We start from the raw sequence: 13,482 nt of genomic DNA, 5'->3' as shown, positions 1-13,482 counted from the left end.
GGAGGGTAAGCACTAGGTAACCTATCTACCACATAAGGAGTGGTTTCTGCAACAGAAATTGTAGTTATTAACCGTTTGGCAATTTTTCCATCTCTTTCAACTTTCTTATTTAAAAGCCTGCATTTGCACTTGTTTCTTTCCTGTAACTAGTCTAGTTCAGATGCAGATTCTTAGTTTTAGCACTTGAATTTGCTTATTTGTGCTCAAGACTTGTTCAGAACTTGTTGTAAGCACTAAACAAGCTACAAATTACTACAGCACTCAACCTTCATCATTACCTAGGGGAAAACAGGTTTTGTACTTACTTTCCTCACTTGTCTAGAGGAAAACATTTTTTTATTCAGGCATGTCCAAGGGCCAGCTCCCAGTGTTCTCTCCTGTCTATCTGATGAATCTGGGCGTCTTGGGGCAATGTAGCAATTGCCTCATGTACACAGACAACCCTGTCCTCCTACCACCCAACACTACAACCTGTGAGAGATGCACTTATCTAGCCAAAGTGGAGATAAACCTCTCTCCAACCAAGATTAAACTTGACAGTCAAGAGGAGAAGGTAAACACTTTCACTACACCACACTCATCACATAGTCTCACTAAACCTACACCACCAAACTCCACATATAGAAACACAAAAACATTCACAGACGCTCTCAATAATAATCTGCTCAAGCAACAGGGACCTCTAAAGCAGAAATGCAAGCAACCACCACCCCCACACAACTCAAATGACACATAGCCCACATACTCAGTGTGTCACTCAACCACAGCCCATAAGACAAAACAACTTACACAACACACTAGTCATAGGTGACCCTATAGTTAGGCACACTGATGTCCCACTCACCAGGCTAAACAAGGAGAAGGTTACTGTCAGCTGCCTGGATCTGCCACATAACCCATGCACTCAGGTCACTCCACAACAAGTACAAATATGACTCTGTCTTTGTCCATGTTGGTGTGAATGACCTGAGAAATACCTCCCTGGACTACATGAAAAAAGACATGGAAGTGCTCTCCGATCTTGTAGCCCAAGCAAGTATGACCCTAGCCCTGAGTAGCATCCTGCCATCACACAGAATGATACCGTAGTACAAGGGCAAAATGATTGACTTCAACAATTGTCTAAGCTTCTGGTGTCATTCTAAGGGGATCCAGTATCTGTCTGCCTGGGATGACATGGTCAACAGACCATGATGCTTTGCCAGAGATGGCCTGCACCTGTCACCCCTGGGATTCTGGATACAGGCTAAGGCTCATTCCGCCCCTATAGTGCCTTTTTCAGCAAGGTTCAAATGACAAATTCATCACTGTAACAGGAACAAGCAAGCAAAAACCGAGGGTAATGCTACTCAGTGTTAGAAGTCTAAATCTCAAAATGCACTCCCTTGATGCACTCCTTAAAATGGAGAACATCGATATTTGTGCAGTGACTGAGACCTGGTTCAGGGCTCCAGAGATCACCCCTGCATTACCAGGCTATAACTCGTACCACACTTTTCGGCCATCTAACCTGAACTGGAACACCAAAGGCGGAGGTGTGTCCATATTCATTAAGGATATCCACACCTCCAGGCTACTTGCTCAGCATAATGCATCCAAGGTTATCCAAGAGCAACTAACTCGGGCAAAACTGCAATCCAAATTGTAGCTTGCTATAGATCCCCTACCATGTTCCTGGATTCCAACTCCTCTTTTCTTGATATACTGGAAAATATTAGGGTTCAACCAAACACTCTAATAATGGGTGATTTCAACTACCCCACCAGTAACTGGGAAAACTACTCATGTACCAACTCCTTTGCTCAACGCTTTCTGGAATTCATAAATTCCAATGCCCTGGATCAACTTATACACACCCTCACCAGGGGCAACAATATCCTAGAGGGTCTATATTAAATCACAAAATGCTTAAAAAAGTGAACGGTGATTGATCGACCCTTTTTAAGCAAAAGCTTACAATGTAAGTGTCAGAACTGCGATTTTTTTCCAAGGGAAAAGAATCACTGTTCCAACAAAAAAATAAATAAATAAAAATGAATTTAAACATTACATTAAGTGGGGGGCTTCGCCCCCACACCTCCCAAACTCCCTACTTAAATATACCAACTCTGAGACCACACTACAGTGCCAAAATGGCAAAGTACCGAAGAGGTCAAGCAAATTCTTTCACAGGGAAAGAATTTGCTTAACAGCCACTTTGATATTTTCCATTTTCTGCCTTTTAAGTTTGACCAAGACGCATTCAAAAGAATGCGTCTTCAGTCTTCTAATATAGACCCTATCCTAGACCTAGTCATTACCAACATGAGTGACCGGTGTTCCACACCTGAAATCAACTTCTCATTGGTCAGATCCAACCATAAGTTAATCACCCTAGATATACACATTCCACCCCCATCCCCACCCCCCATTAAGGAAACCACAGTAAAAAATTTCTCCAAAGCGAACTACATGTTTCTTAGGACAGAAGTGGTGAACTTCATGACACCCATGTAGAGGGACAATACAGTTACAACTGCTGAATCCTACACAAATGCACTCTATAAGCACTTACACAAGTGCATGGATCATGCTGTCCCAAACAGAACCAAGACACTACCCTCCAAAAAATGGAAGCCAGTCTGGTGGTCCCCTGCCATAAACAAACTCTGCAACAGAAGGAAGAAACTGCTGCGAAAGAGAGTAAAATCCCATGAGTGAAGGAGCTCTCTGGTCAGCCTCAGTAAGAAGCTGAGATCCCGTATAAGATCCTCCAAAGCTATCTACGAAAATTAAATTTTCACTGATTCTAGGGACAACCACAAAGCATTCAATAGCTATGTCAAGAATCTCAATGGCAGCACCCAGATCTTTTTTGAGTTACAGCAGAATGGCATGAAAATTACAGACCCAACTGATATTGCCAACATCCTGGCAGATAGGTTCAGTGCTAACTTTACCCCCCCCCCCTCACAGCCTAAAGGGCCCATATCTATACAGGAAGAAAGCAGAGTCCCTGTAATCACAACTATGCAGGTAAAAGCTGCACTCACTAAAGCCAAAAACACGACATCCATGGGACCGGACAACATCCCAGGCTGTGTTTTACATGAACTTCAGAACGAACTGGCTCCCCACCTAAGTACCATGTTCAATCATAGCCTCACATCAGGCTTTGTGCCCACTGAATGGCACACAACAACAGTTATCCCACTCCACAAAGGAGGAGACACCACTGATCCCGGGAACTATCGCCCTATTATCCTGACGAGCCTTGTAAGGCCATGGAAGGTATCATCATGGAACTCATAAACAAAGACATTGGTAACCTCCAAACTCTGAAGCCCACCCAGTTTGGGTTTGTGATAGGCAGATCATGCCTCCTGAACCTGATTGACTTCATTGAGGCAGTCACCAAAGCCGTAAATGAGGGTAAGGTGGTTCACACATCCTATTTTCATCTCGCCAAGGTGTTCAACACCATCCCCCATTCTGGAATTATAGCTAAACTCACCAAACTAGGTATAAATCCATACATCACAAGATGGGTTTCCAGCTGGCTCACTGACAGAACCCACACTGTAAAAGTTGCAGACTCCAAATCTGACTTCAAACAAGTGACAAGTGGAGTACCACAGGGTTCAGTCCTGGTACCTCTCCTGTTTGGTATCTACTTCTCTGAAGTGCAGACTAACACAGAAGGCCTTTGGCTAACAAAGTTCGTAGATGACTACAAACTAGGAGCCATAGCCAAGTCCCCAAATTATGTGGACATCCTACAGATGGGCCTCACTGAGACAGATGCCTGGTGTCAGAGTCATGGCCACAAGGTCAATGCCAAAAAGTGCATTGTCATCCCCTTTGGTAAAAACTCTGTACCCATGAACTATCACATAGGCGGCAGTCTACTTAATGCCAGATGTGTGATAAGAGACCTTGGGATCCAGGTGGACAGTAGTCTCTCCTTTGATAATCATATCACCACAGTAGTCAGGAAATCCTTCTACATGGCACACCTCATCAAAAAAGGGTTCTCATCCAGGAAAAAAGAGGTCATTGTTCCTCTCTACTCGACACTCATTAGACCCATTATAGAGTACAATGCCCCTTTTAGAATGTACCTCACAAGACATCTGCAGCAGCTGGAAAGGCCGCAGAAGTACCTCACAGAGAGGGTTACTGGCCTCAAACAGATGCCCTACACTGACCATCTCAAAAAATTCCAGCTTTACTCCATAGCATATCGCCTACTCCGAGGTGATCTCTGCCTAACATATAAAGCTATGTCAAATCCAGAGCTGTTGGACATGCTACACCTAAAGAAATCCCAATCCCTCTGAGCTACATGCTCTGGGGACCTAAACCTTGAGACCACAATAAACCGAACATGCTGGAGGGGTAGATTCCTGTCCCAGAGACTTCCCATACTCTGGAACAAGCTACTCATCTATGTCAAGTAAAATACCTCATTAGCATTCTTCAAGAAAAATCTTGATGAGTGGATGGGAAATAGGAAATACACCCAAGGGATCACTTCTGTGGCTCTTCACAACAGGGGCACAGGAAAATAACATTCTTGGGTGGTGTCAACCAGGGAACCTTGTTGGCTAGGCTTACTTAGGCCATTGGGCCAATAGCCTAGTACCTACCTATGAAGCTATGAACCTATGATTGTATTTGTAATATTTAGATTTGGGGATTTATGGATTTTTTGTAGTGCTAAATATAATGTCATACATTGGAGAATTGATAAGGAGCATATTTTTATTTGTCTACTTACATAACTCTGTAAAGCTAGACTATAGTTTCTGTTGAATGCTCAAGGTACTCATCTGATTCAACAAATTACTCTACTGGAGAAGCTTCAGACTTGATCCTATAAATTCAACCATCCTGAGTATCAGCAGCATGCTAGTGAGAGACATTCAGAAGGACCATCATCCAAATTGTCATGAATGTGCTTTTGTCTTCTGCAGCTCCCAGACCACCAGCCCTTGTCATAGCCAGTTACCCACCAAATGTCTTGCCAGTCCCCTGTTAGTGGCTATGTGTATGATCTTCATTAATCTGGACAGCTGGAGCAATTCTAATAGCCCCCCATCCACTGGCTGATGGCTGATGTAGGCACTGTATCATCATGTTGCATTTATCTCCCTTCCCCTAATGTGTGCATCCTCCTGTTCACATCACTCTTGGGCTACCACCACCTATTCAGGAAAACAATCTACATCCCTAAATCAACTGATTCTGGTGCAAGCCTTGTATTGCACTGGAGACATAGCCAAATTGGAATGACCATCTCCTCCCTCCATATTCCCATCTAGATGTTGCAGCAAATGAACTATAGCTTGGATCATTTGGGTCATAGTCATAGCATTATCACACTATTTTAAAGAATCAGGCGCTGCTTACATTTTAGATGTTTACTATTTAAGTGAAGTACTTCAGATGTGATGTTTCTTCAATAGTGTATAACATTTACTAATTAGACTCTTGCTTATAATGTACAGAGGTTTTACATTTTTCTGTATTTCTAGGCCAGTTACTACAGATAATCTATCATGTTGTTGTCCTCTTTGCTATAAATTTTAAAGGGTCTTTAACTGTGAGATAAAATTAGTTTTAACACCTACTCTTGGCTTTGACCAGTGCAATCCAAAAATAAGGAGTTGGACACTAAAGGCACCTAACCCATATGCTGCTTTAATTATTCTTTGGCATGGCCTTTTCAGTGTATTTTATACTGAGATTAATTTATTACAGCATGACAGTTTCAATAGTTTTCTGTTTTTGGTACTTTTTCAAATAATCAGAAGGAAATCAAAGCATATTATAGATAAACATTACTTGTATGGAATAGTACACTTCATGCCACAGATATGTGCCCTGATCATCTGTTGAAGCAGATTTCACCAAATGTCCCAACTAACATTTGCTTAGTAATTGTACCTGTTGCACATAATCGGCTGTTATTTTAGTGTTTGGTAATTGTACCTGTTGCACATAATTGGCTGTTATTTAAGTGTTTGGTAATCCACTGGTGTATTTGTGTACGTTCTGTGGCCGAACCAATAAGATGTTCATCATATAGATCACTGCTGTAGTAGCCTTAGCTATATAGGCTATATTCTGCCAAGGGTATAAAAGCCAACAACCTTCCAAGGCTTTAGGTAACCTTCCATGGACTCAAACTATTTGGCAACTTGAGCTGAGCTTCCCAAAACACAAGCTTGAACATTAAGCCCTCTAGAGCTTTCCTGCTGCTGAAGAGAGGCCTCCTTTGCGGGCTTTCAAAGATCGACAGCTTGTTTTGTTCGATTGCTTGGCAGGTAAGTTCCCTCTGAGGGAGAAAACCTTCCACTTTTTAAACTTTGTGCTTAAATATACTTTCCTGGTTAGGATTTTTTTTTGTCTAGTAATTTGTGTTTTCCAGGAGTTTGTGTTTTAATGTTACATCTTCTTCCTCATTTAAGTTTTCTGCTCACATGAAATTTAAAAAGATGCTTATCATCACACCCCTATTCATCTAGACTTTAGGCATCTCTTATGATTGTGTGTGTTTGGATGACTTTTTCAATCCTCTGCTTTACCCTTTGGACTAGGGTTGCCACCTTTTCAATTGCCCAAAATGGGTACAAACATCAGATTTTGCAGGCCAAAACATACCCATAGCTAGTACAATGGACAGAACTTCACTTTTCACCTAAATAAAAGCTTATTCTTGTAGCATTTTAGTTGCTTATTATGTTTCTTATAACAATTAGGTGTTTCAGATACAGAATAACTGTTTTATGGAACTATTACATGAAATATAGGAAATAATGTTGCCCTAATATCTCAGGACATTTGCCATTTTTACAATTTTTTTGCAGTACACAACTGCCCTCGTAAAGTGGGGCAGATGATAACCCTACTTTGGACTATCCACTGCACCAAGAGTGTTCAGAAGGTGTCTTGCACCAGTTATTCTACATTGCAGGCTACAAGGAATCCACATTTTTCAATATTAAGACAACTGACTTATCTTTGCAGAGTCTTTTTCAAAGTATCAGGAATCTCTGACTTGGGTGAAAGATGTCTTACACAAGCTGGGATTCCAAGAGAACATTCTAGAGTCCTTTTTGATTCCATCCCACAGGACTATGTTCCTGCAGTGTCTGCTAGACACCCTGTTCAAAGAGCTATTCTTCCACAGGAAAAAATAGACTGACATTTGTCTAGAATCTCCACTTTCATAGTAGTTACTGCTGCAGGTTCTCACTGAATGCAGAAGTTGTAGTATACTCATATATGTTCTTATTAAATAGTTGTATTTATTGAGCTTTCCCTAATGTAGCAAGATACAAAATCATTATTTAATGATTGCATAAAAGTGTTTGTCTTTTTACATTAATGATTCTTAGGTAAGCAACTGTAAATGCACATAAACACACAAAACTAATGCAAAAAGAACACACACACACACACACACACACACACACACACACACACACACACACACACACACACACACGCACACGCACACATGCACACACGCACACACACGCACACACTCGCACACTCACACTTCCACAAGTGCACACACACTATTTTGCACAATTTGTTTATGTTAGTTAAAATTTACTATGGCAAGCAGTCATTGTTGAAGTCTTGTTATATTTGGCAATTAAAAATTAAGCAATAAATGAGACTTCCTAATGGCATTCCATGTATTCCTTGTAGCTACCTGCATAAATCTGCAGTAATTAAGCAATCTGAAACAGTTGCTGACCCAGACAGGGAGAGCGTGAGTTTGTCAGAAAGAAAGTGTGTGAGCGAGAGAGAGAGAGAGAAAGAATGCTATTTCAGGGTGTCAGTGTCCTTGAAATGTCTTCATTGTAATGCATTCTTCTCTTCATGTTAGTGAAAGCAAGTGTCAGCACAAATGTGGATTATTCTTCCCATAGAATGGCCACTGAACTCTTAGAAGGATGCAAACAACCCCCCACCTACAAAGTACAGTGGGTCACAAAGGAAATGTGACCTATGCCAGCTTTTGTGCTTAGAAAATAAAAAGAATTTCAGTAGCCGATTTAAGGTCAAAAGCATAATTAGCATTTGAAAAGGTGTGCACGATGCTCTACCTCAGGGACTGCTGTGGCCAAATCCATGCCATTTAATGTCAACAGCCATCAGAGTTGTGATAAAATTAATAGAGCTCTGTGTGATTGATAACCTAGCTCATTTGCCATTCTGCTATGAAAATCCCGGAGGTTCAGCAGCTAAAAACAATGCTAAGATCATTTCTGAAAGGAGCTTATTTGAAAGATGTACTTGAGGGCTTTAATTAGTTTCTGAAATTTGTGACAACCTTTTTCAGGAAAATACATGATTTAATTACTAATTGTAGAAGACAAGTTGAGGTGAGCTTGGTGCAGCACACTCGTTCAGCTATCACGAGAAATAAATTCCTGTTAAGAACAGTGGCATCTAAAGTTTAGTTTGTATGTAATAAGCAATATACAGTAAGTGAGTATGCATTCGAAATGTGCTGCTTTTTCAGTAAAAGAATGATATCATTGTTTTTAGTTTGCTAAGTTTGTCTTTGCTGGAATAACGACAGTAAAAAATGACAGAAGAATGAATACCTGGAACCTACGAATATCAACAAGCTTTAAATAACTTTTTCTTGTGGAATGAGGTCATGTCTGAAAAAGGGTTCCAGTTATCCAGTTTACCTACCTGCTAAATAAATAAATAGACAATAACATGTTAGTTCATTGCATCTGCTGGTATTACAGAATGACAGAACCAGAGGAATATTTTTGCAATGTGATAAAAAAAGGGAGAACCAAACCAGCAGAAGCTACTATAAGAGTAATAAGGGAAAATGCATGCTTATTTCTCTGAGACATTAACTACAGCCATGCTGTTTACTTAATTATAATTTTTAAAGAGAGCATGGCACTTCATAGTAAAGGCGGGTCAGTCAGACAGAAAATACAGAAATAAAATGAATTTATTCAGAGGGTGACTACTGAATCAAGGCTACTTACAATGAATGTGACCTTACACTAATTATGTTACGTATCTGTTTTATAATGTAACTTTAACAGCCTCTGCCATGCTCTCTTAGTTTGCTTTTTTTAATCTACTAAATTAAATTTGGTGACTGTATGAACTATATGAGACTTAAAATCAACTTTTCAAACTTGATCTACCATCAGATGTGCCAGTTATAGTGAATTAACATAAGAACAATTGTTATAGTAAATCAGAGTATAATAGATGACAGAAACCCTCCAGAAGGCAGAGGATGAATAATACTAATCCATTACAGATGCACATATTTGGCTGTTATACCATGGGAATGGTATTGGAAGGAGATTAATATTTTGCTGAGGAATGGCCAAGTCGTGAGGCACCTGATTAGGAAGAAGCAATGTGAATTCAGACAGCAGGAAGAGTGGGTTAAAATAAAGGATATGGAACTTGATTGATTACTTCAGGATTCCTAGGCAGCTGGATATCCTGACAAATTGAAATGCTTTCTATAACTAAGATGTCATGAGATAATTTGGCAAGACTTCCAACACTCATCACTTACTGCCGGCTAGAAAATTAGTAAATTGTCCACATGGTTACATGTTCCTGGCATAAGCCTGGGGCAGGTTTTCTGAAATGGCAAGGTTAGACCTGCACTGAGTACAAAACAAGTCTGTAATTGTTGCGAAGTTTAAATATCTCTATTCAATGTTCTTTTCATATGGCATCAAACTACATGCTGAAGATCAATGCTCAGTGAATATCTGTGAGTGACTGTAGTTCAGTAAAACTAACCCAAAGCCGGTCATTTCATTTGTTTATAGTCTTCTCTGGTTATTACTGTTTATATGATGCTGAGGATACTTGTGTGTGGTTATTTTCTGCAGTTGCTTCAGGGGAGGGCCTCTGCTTCTCCACAATGCAGCCTACACTTTTCTGTGGGAGGCCCAGCATTATTTTTTTTATATTTAGGTTGGACTGAAGGCCATTTTCTAATCTGAAAGAGGCTTATTATGATAGGGCCTGAGATCCTGTGGTCTAGGAGATTGAAGGTATGCAAGACTCAGAGTAGTGCTTTAGCTTAAAAAAACACAGAATAAAGGAAGCATTAGTGATTTAGCAATCCAATGCTTGTCTAATCTGTCTTCTTTGCCACATTGTAGACATCACATATTTCTACTAATTTGGAGAAGAACCTTGTGCATATGTCAACAGATTAGTATACTCAGTTCACTGTAATGATCTATTTTATTTATTGTTTATTTATTTTTATATGTTTGCTTATTGCGGTCTGTCACTGATTGCAAATGACCAGTTTCAGTCCCAGCTCAAATTGCTACAAAGATAAAAGTTTCCAGACAATGGTACAATAAAAAGCAAACACAGGAAAAATCAGGTAAATACAAATTCTATCACAGAGAGAAGCAAAACAGATGAGATAAAGTCTGACTACAATAATGACTTGGTTACACAAAGTAAAAGAAATGTTATTTAAGTTATTAATCAGGGGTGTGTCACAAATGAAACTGAACAGACAGGAGAAAATGTAGGAATGGGGGAAAGAGACAGGACTGATTATGGTATCTATATGATCTTACATGATCAAAAATTAAGTTGATAATTCAGTGTTTTGTCAAACAGATTAACATTGTCATCTTCATAGTGTGTGATATTTGTTAAGTGATGTGACCTATGGTGAAACATTTGTAGGATATTTGTTGGTGTAGCTATGCTTTAAGTTGGGAGATGAATTTGGTATAATTAGAAATGTCTTTTTATGGAGTAGGGTAGGTATTGTCAAAACTTGGGTGCTAGAAAGAAGTAGCTCTGGTTGATACATTGTAATTTGGTTCTAGGGGTTCATAGATTGTGACCTGATTATGTGTGCATTCTGTGGTCATATGATGGTACAGGGGTAGTCAGTATGGCATTATGGCATGCAAAGGTTTCAATTTGTATGAGTCTAAAAATGAGTTAACCTAGTGAACTGGAAACTACTTAGCTTTTTTGGAGTGTAAGACAATGGTGTTTATATCTAGTGGAGTCAGTGAGGAAATGGCAAAGTATTTTGACAGTAATTGAATGGGTGTCATATTTTTGTTGGAAACAGCATCAGTCATTAGAAGTTCACACTGTAGCTGGACAAACAGGGTTTATTTGCCTATGGCTGCTTGTGCAGAACTTGAAAGGATCTGAGAAGATGTGCATGTCCAAAAGATTAACTCACTGATTTTTCTTCTTTCTTTCTTTTTTTTTTTTTTTTCAATATAAAGGTTGAAAATTTAAAGCTTGGTCCACACATTTTCTGAAATATTTGAATGTGGTGGTTGTAGTTTCATTTGGGTTATTGCTTGTGTCACTTATTCATACAGATGAGTGGACTTTGCAAAAGGTTTCTATAGGTGCTGAAAAATCTGGATTTTGTTTTATCATTTAGAAGTACTTTTTTCAGAGTTAGCCATGTAGGAAAAGCCAGAAGGTCATTCTGAGTTAATGTTATACATTTGAGACATGTTTTATTATGTGATCTGTGTATAAATTGTGAAGGAGGTGGGACAGGTCATATGGGTGGTTATTAATGAAAACAGAGTAGACTGATGGGACAATGATGAGGCACTGCAGGGACTCCTTTTAAAATTGGTGATTCTGTGAAAATGGAAGAGCGGTCATAGCCCTAAAGGATCTGTTGCTTTGAAAATTTTGAAAACATTCTGATGTTGTGAACTTGCTCTGATGTCTGTCATATGATCAAGAAGGATGGCATTATTGATGAGGACACAGCCCAGGGTATATCCCAAAAGAGAGCAACACATTTCCTTTGTTCATCTTAAGTAAAATTCATCTCTAAGAGATGAGATAGCAGTCACTGTGCTCATACCTAACCAGAATCAGGTAGGTATAGTGTTTATATTCATGAGAAAATTGAATATGTCATCAAAATAGCTATTTATTTAAGGACATGTTCAGTTCGTTAGTATTTACCAAGTGAGCCAGAGTGAGCACTCTGTGTAAGGAGTACATATTATAAGGTAAGAGACATATTACAAATCAATATATGACTTATTACAATGAGACACCATGCAGATATCATTAGTGACAACAAAAGTACATTTTACAATTCCAGCAATAAACAAGAAATATAAATTGTCAACATAACACCAACTTTAATGAACAGGAGCTGAAATTCTGCAGCAAAAATCAGAATGCCTTTCATTGAGAACTGGAGGCCAATCAGTGACAATGGAAGTGTATAACCACTTTTCTCAGTAAAGATTAGATTTACATTATGATATCAATTTATGTTACAATGAAGTACACAGTAACTTAATTCAATTCTTTCTAAAACAAAATTTAACATGAAGCAAAACTATTTTAACTATGAGTACATTAGGCCTATGCATGCATGGCCAGAATTATAGGCTCAGTATTTCTGGTTGTAATGAGATCTTTTATAGCAAAGGCACTGTCATACTAGGGAAATTTGTTTTTGTACTGTTCACTTAATAACATACTGCACAAATGATGTGTCTGGTCACAGATTTTTTTTTTTGCTTTCTTATACTATGAGTAAACATTTCCAAAATGTATTTTCTTCTGTAGCACTCAGGCTTCAAGGCAAATTGCTCATAGAAATGCAATATGATGAAACCTGCTAGATGTAGGATAAGGATTAGTGTATGCATGCCTGATAAATTAGTATAGCATCAACTAACTACAGGTCAGCAGTAACTCTGAAATGTAATTCCCTAAACTGGACTTTGGGTTACTTCATCATCTAAGTGACTAGAAGGATTACACATGCTTTCTTTTGATATACTCTAGTCATTATTTACTTAAAAATAAAAATCAGTGCACAGCTCAGCTCTTCAGAGCAAGTATTTTCTTTGCAGTGTATTTATTAATTAAAGAAAATAAATCATATTAGGGAGATCCAGAAAGGCTTGAATGATTTGATTCAAAGGCATTAAGAGAATGAAATGTGTCTGTTTTGTTTTGTTTGTTTCTTCTGTGATTTTTTAAGATGTACTCATTTGTATTTTAATAGTCAGAGAAGCAGAATGTAGGCGAGATCACTTTAAGTTATTAGCTACATACAAAAAGTGCAATTTAGAATCTTATTTCAGTTAAGAGCTCATTATCTGTAACTCCAGTTTGAAAGTTTATTTTGTTTGTTTTTCCATCTATTTTTAATTGAGGCTGCTATTATAGGACACAATAAAATCACTGGCTAGATATGTGGCTGACATTCAGATAATGCAGTTTTTGTAAATAATAACTAAACCATGTGGCACTGAAGCTGTCTTACCTAATTTGAATAACACTAGGAGAGCAGTCGCAGAGCTGCATGACTTGCCTTGCTGAGTAAAAATGACAAACTGATAAAGTAGGAATCTAAATTCTGTGGCATACAATAAGGACACTGTATCTATCAATGGTTTCTAGTATATTATTGAATGTCATAGGAATTAACATGTACTT

Source organism: Protopterus annectens, chromosome 5.part0 (assembly GCF_019279795.1).
Source record: "Protopterus annectens isolate FY-2018-M chromosome 5.part0, PAN1.0, whole genome shotgun sequence".
NCBI classification, from domain to species: Eukaryota; Metazoa; Chordata; order Ceratodontiformes; family Protopteridae; genus Protopterus; species Protopterus annectens.
This window is presented reverse-complemented; position numbering follows the sequence as displayed.